Here is a 6264-nt window from a genome sequence, read left to right as displayed (position 1 = left end):
ACGATGGCATCACACTGAAATGACTGAATCATAAGAGGTGCCTTTTAGATCAGAGTACTCTCATCATAGCAAAGTTACCACATTGCATATCACAGCTCATCCCACAGACTGTTGCCTATATAAGATGTAAACATAGACGCTGTGGTCTGTGGTCTGCAGTTTTGAATCCTCAATTTTGATGACCAGATCTTGGATAAGATAAGAGGGTGGATATCAAAGAGTTAGCAGACATTAGGCGTAGACATCAGACATGTAACTAAACAGTGTTGTTATTTCGCAGTCACCAGAATATCTTTTTGCTGTTAATGTTAAAGACTTTTTGTGATTCTGGCTCAAATATCCAGCTCTACAGGTGAATGTGACCAAAATTGACTTGTATGCTGGCACTGCAGAGCTGAAGTGTCACAGCAGCTGCAGTCCAGCTGGTCAGCTGTCCTACATCTGGTTCAAGAGCGGAGAGAAGATTCAGACAGGAACGTCTTCGTTTTCAGGATCCTCTGATAATGAACACAGCTACGCCTGTGCTCTGAAAGGACATGAGGATTCCCCTTCTCCTCCAGTGTGTGAGTTTAACATCACCATCTGCTGGTGCCTGGAACCAGACTGTTTGCTTTGACTGCTCACAATTCAGTAGCAGCCGGTGGCTCAATAATCTCTGAGAGTTTTAGTGGAGAGTTATAGTTAAAGTCCTGTGAGAATATGAGATGTGTTGTTTTTATAAAACATAACTAAGAAGCTCTTGACTGTTTGACTGCTAACAGCCAGTGACTGTTACCTATTAACTTTGCTTTAACAATACAAGCTTGAGCATGAATTTAAAACATGTGCATTAACCATCATTTAGCAGGTCTACATGTGAAGGTAATTTATTTTTCCAACACAAAATCAAAAATACTTTCTTTATTATTTTAGGTGTCGATGGTGGAGTCTGCAACAGGGTGACGTACAACAAGAGGAGGATCTGTGCCCTAAAAGGCTCATCAGTCAACATTTCATGCACATACATCATACATTATCAGGTTCCTAGGACAGTCTTTTGGTTCAGTCCTGCACGTAGTCCTCACTGGCAGACTCAAACACAGCCTCAGGACCTAAAAGCAGACTCCCAGTATGCAGGTCGTGTTCAGGTCTCTGGCATTTTGAGAGCACACTCCACTCTGATCATCTCTGACCTGAGAGAGAGCGATTCAGCAGAGTATCGCTTTAAGTTCAAAACAGCGGGCTCTAATTGGGGGAACAGTTTCCCTGGTACAACTCTGACTGTCACAGGTACTGAAGAACACACCTGGTACAGCAGCACCACACAAGCTTTTACCACCTTCTATTAAGGCTCCTTTCCCTCACTTTGTTTATTAAGCTGAATACACTTCACTCATGACAAATTCTTTGATTCTATGATTCAAACTTTTGTTTGTGTTTGTTGAAGTCACTGAAGTCTTGAACTAAGATGCTCTAACTACAAAGATTACAATGTAAGCACTGTCACAGTCATCTGTTGATATGTTGTGTTGTTCCTCATGTGTCCAGCTCTGCAGGTGCAGGTAACCTCAGTAACAGTCCACCAGGATTACACTGAAGCAGTGCTGAGGTGTCACCACAGCTGCCCTCCTGCTGGTGACATGTCATACATCTGGTTTAAGAATGGAAAGAAAATCCCGAATGAAGAAAAGTCCTTCCATAAGGGTTGCTTTTACCCAGGAGACTTCATCTCTTGTGCTGTGAAAGGACTTGAGAAGTCTGTCTCTCCCTCAGTGTGTGAGTTTGCTCTGCTTTCTGAGAACTGTTTTCTTTGCATCACAGCATTAAGGGCATCTGGGTCTTATATTTGTTTCTCCACCTTCCTACTTTAGATGCTCTGAAGGCTCCCTCTGTGTCGGTAAGTCCTCCTGGTGAAATAACGGAGGGCAGTTCACTCACTCTGAACTGTAGCAGTGATGCTAACAGAGAAGCTAACTACACCTGGCTCAAGAGGAACCAAACACTGCCCAGGGAAGAACCACAACTTGTCTTCACTTCCATCCAGCCCTCTGACTCTGTAGAGTATCGCTGTACAGCTGAGAACGAGCTGGGAAAGAGAACATCTGAACCCGTCTTCATTGATGTCAAATGTGAGTAAAAAACCAACAAACAGCCTACATGTATGAATGAGGAGGTTTAAAGATAAGCTTTACTGATCCCGCAGGATAAATTCTCTTTTCACAACAGCTCACAATAACAGTATATAGTTATCAAATTATTTAAAAAAGCACCACAAATTTCCCCCCTCCTTTGCTAAATAGTAATTTCCTGGTTCATAGCATCCTCCTATTGACAATACATTTCTGGTGAGTCTGTTTCACTGTTAACAGTAAGTTATTCAGAGACTTCACCCTGGCTTATCCCAACTCTATGGGCCTGAAAATGAAAATTTAGTCCATCCATCTATCCATCCATTTTCCTACGCCAATCCGGGGTCGGGTCACGGAGATAGTAGTCCAAACAAATTGACCCAGACACATGGGGAATCCCAGGGTGATCCCATACCAGGTGTGATATATAATCCCTCCACTGAGTTCTTCCACCGGCCTTCTCCCAGTTGGAAGTGCCTGGAACACCTCTAAAGGGAGGCGTCCGGGAGGCATCCTTATCAGATGCCACCTCAGCTGATTCCTTTCAACGCCAAGGAGCAGTGGCTCTACTCCAAGCTCCCTCCGGATGTCTGAGCTCCTCTCTCCTCTCTCTAAGGCTGAGCCCAGCCACCCTTTGGAGGAAACTCATTTCAGCCGCTTGTATCCAAGATCTTATTCTTTCGGTCATGACCAACAGCTCATGACCATAGGTGAGGGTTGGAACGTAGACGACTGGTAAATTGAAAGCTTTGCCTTCCGGCTCAGCTCCCTCTTCACCACAACGGTCCAGTACAGCGTCCACATAACTGCTGATGCTGCACCAATCCGCCTGTCGATCTCACGCTCTATTTTACCCCCTCTCGCAAACAAGACCCCGAGATACTTAAACTCCCCCACTGGGGGCATAGACTTGCCCCCCACTGAGAGAGGGCGATCCACCACTAAAATTAAAAGTAGGGCGGTCATATGATTCATTTTTAATCCTGAATAATAGTTGAATTTAAATATATAATCATAATTATGCTTTGGGAATAAAATGCGTGCAATAAAATCAATCAACCAATCAATCTTTATTTATAAAGCGCCAAATCACAACAAATGTTCTTCTCAGACTCTTTCCAAACAGATCAGATCTAGACTGTACTCTATGTTCTATTATTAACATATACCCAACATCAAGACAGGATAAGATCAAGTCCCATTTTACAGACAGGACTCAGTCTGATCTCATCTTAATCCACCATGAGCAGAGCACTTTGCAGCATTTAGACAGTGGCAAGGACAAACTTCCTTTAACAGGCAGAAACCTCCAGCAGGACCAGACTCATGTTAGACACACATCTGCTGAGACCGAGCTGGAGAGAGAGAGAGAGAGAGATGATAGTGGAGAGACGGATAGTAGTAGTTGTAGCAGCTGGAGTCTGGCACGTCCACAGCAGCAGAGCTCCAGAGGAACCTACGAGGCAAGGGAGCTCAGGGACTCCAGAAAGGTCTATGGTTAGTAACTTTAACTGGACAGGAAGAGTTAAAGTGATGGAGGGTGAGATATGATCCCAGTGTGTCAGTCCCCCCAGCAGTCTAAGCCTATAGCAGCATAACTAAGAGCTGGTCCAAGCCTGAGCCAGTGTGTTGCTAGTATGAAACTGAGATGCTTAAGTCTTTCTCTATGTTGCGAGATCCGTGGAACATTTGCTCATGAATTTCTCCCCCCATGTCTCCTCCAGATGCTCCACAGCTTCCCTCTGTGTCAGGGAGTCCCTCTGCTGAGGTAGTGGAGGGCAGTTCAGTGAATCTGACCTGTAGCAGTGATGCTAACCCAGCAGCTAACTACACCTGGTACAAGGAGAATGAAGACTCACCAAAAGCATCAGGCCCAGTCTTCACCATCACTGACTTCAGACCTGGACACAGTGGGAATTATTTCTGTGAAGCCCATAATGGAATAGGACGTCAGAACTCCACCTTACTTCTGATTGCTGTGGCAGGTTAGTTTCCATTTTACTTACACTGACAACAGCAGTGATCAAAACACATTCACTGATGTAGCGTTAACAGAAGAGAGACACTTATTAAGCCGTCTTTGAGAAAGTGCTCTGTGTGTGTGTAAATGCGGGAAATACAATGCCGCCGAGCGGACCAATCACAGGGCTTGCAGTCCGCGTCGATTCTACATGTAGTTACATTTTGAAGGAGGTGCAGGTCTCGTGTGAGTTCAGTCAGGAAGACTAAACTCAGCATGCAGTTTCATTGTTTATTTGGTTTATTTGGTGTGGTTGAGGGTTGACACCATCAACCACACCTTCCTCCTCTCTCGTCTACAATCAACTTTACACATTACTGGCACTGCACTCTCCTGGATCAAATCATACCTCACAGAAAGACACCAATTCATCAATGTCCACAACTGCACAGTTCAGCTAATAGTCAGTGTTGTCACTTTATCACCTTTACCCAGGAGCATGGACATCAACAGCTATTGGAACAAGCCTTGCTGTAGTCTTTGCCGTCTTACTCCTCGTTGTATTCATCCTGACAAGGTAAGCAGTTTGCTTTGATTTGATTCTAGTCTATTAGGGGTCACATGGGTCATGTTGGTTCAAACTATTGACAAACAACAAAGCGGTCTTAAGTTATCTAGAACTTCTGGGGATAACCTCCAAAATGTGTCTTCATGGAACTTCACATGCTTAGAGTTTTCTTCCCATTTCATTAAATCAATAAAAATCAAATCAGTCAGTATTCAGAGTTTAATGCTTCATTCATTCTTTAAAATCCTCCTACACAGAAAAAAGAGAGCCTCAAAGCGATCGGCTGAGATTGGAGAGACAGCAGGTGACACCCAGGGACAGGTGAGAAAGAATCAGAAGTCTAAATCCTGAATAAGGTGCCGTGTCCACTGCCGCCATTTTTTTGCATTGGCAGCGTCCATTCCTCTTTTTCTCTGCCGCAGAAGCCCTTATCCACGCATTCATCACATCCCGTTTAGATTACTGTAATAGCATCCTGTATGGCACATCATCCAAAGTCCTCCATAAACTGCAATACATTCAGAACTCTGCTGCACGCCTCCTCACCTGCAACCCCCTCCCGTGACCACATCACCCCCGTCCTCCAACATCTTCATTGGCTCCCCGTCCCCTACCACATACAGTTTAAAATCCTCCTCCTCACACACAAAGCTCTCCACCACCACCACCAGGCCCCTTCCTACCTCACTGACCTCCTCTACCACCAGGCCCCTTCCTACCTCACTGACCTCCTCCACCACCAGGCCCCTTCCTACCTCACTGACCTCCTCCACCACCAGGCCCCTTCCTACCTCACTGACCTCCTCCACCACCAGGCCCCTTCCTACCTCACTGACCTCCTCTACCACCAGGCCCCTTCCTACCTCACTGACCTCCTCCACCACCAGGCCCCTTCCTACCTCACTGACCTCCTCTACCACCAGGCCCCTTCCTACCTCACTGACCTCCTCCACCACCAGGCCCCTTCCTACCTCACTGACCTCCTCTACCACCAGGCCCCTTCCTACCTCACTGACCTCCTCCACCACCAGGCCCCTTCCTACCTCACTGACCTCCTCCACCATCACACTCCTTCCCGTAACCTGCGCTCCTCACACGCCAACCTCCTGTCCCCACCTCACAGAACCAAGCACCGAACCTGGGGGGACAGAGCCTTCTCAGTAGCCGCCCCCCACCCTCTGGAACTCACTCCCCTCCCATATCCAAAACTGCTCTGACCCTTCAGCTTTCAAATCTCTTTTAAAAACTCACCTTTTTAAGTTTACTTTTGTTTGATCAGTGTTATTGTTTTTTTGCTTGTATTGATTTTAACAGTTGTACAGTGTCTTTGAGTTTTTGAAAAGCGCTATATAAAATAATTGTATTATTATTATTATTATTATTAAAACTGATGAATAACAGGCAAAAAGCTGCACAACCAGTGAAAAACAACCCCAATGCAAAGCCACTAATATCCCTGACAAGTCTCTGATCATCAAAATCAGCGCCTCCCATCTTTTTCATCCTAACAGTGTCTTCCTTCTCAGGGCAGGCAAGAGGAGCAGGACCTCAATTATTCCAGCGTTCAGTTCATCACAAACCCAGAGCCAGAGCCTCTCCGCTCCTGCACCAGACGAGTTCAACCAGAG

At 45.7% G+C, this 6264-nt stretch overlaps 1 long non-coding RNA gene across 1 annotated transcript; it reads left to right on the top strand.

The window, feature by feature from the left end:
* Positions 1-4019: 4019 nt before the first annotated feature.
* LOC117815953 lies at positions 4020-6264 on the top strand. Its single transcript, XR_004631877.1, has 4 exons — positions 4020-4093; positions 4564-4645; positions 4894-4957; positions 6163-6264. It is a non-coding gene; the product is annotated as an uncharacterized LOC117815953 (long non-coding RNA).

This window comes from Notolabrus celidotus, chromosome 7 (genome assembly GCF_009762535.1).
Source record: "Notolabrus celidotus isolate fNotCel1 chromosome 7, fNotCel1.pri, whole genome shotgun sequence".
NCBI lineage: Eukaryota > Metazoa > Chordata > Actinopteri > Labriformes > Labridae > Notolabrus > Notolabrus celidotus.
This window is presented reverse-complemented; position numbering and strand designations above follow the sequence as displayed.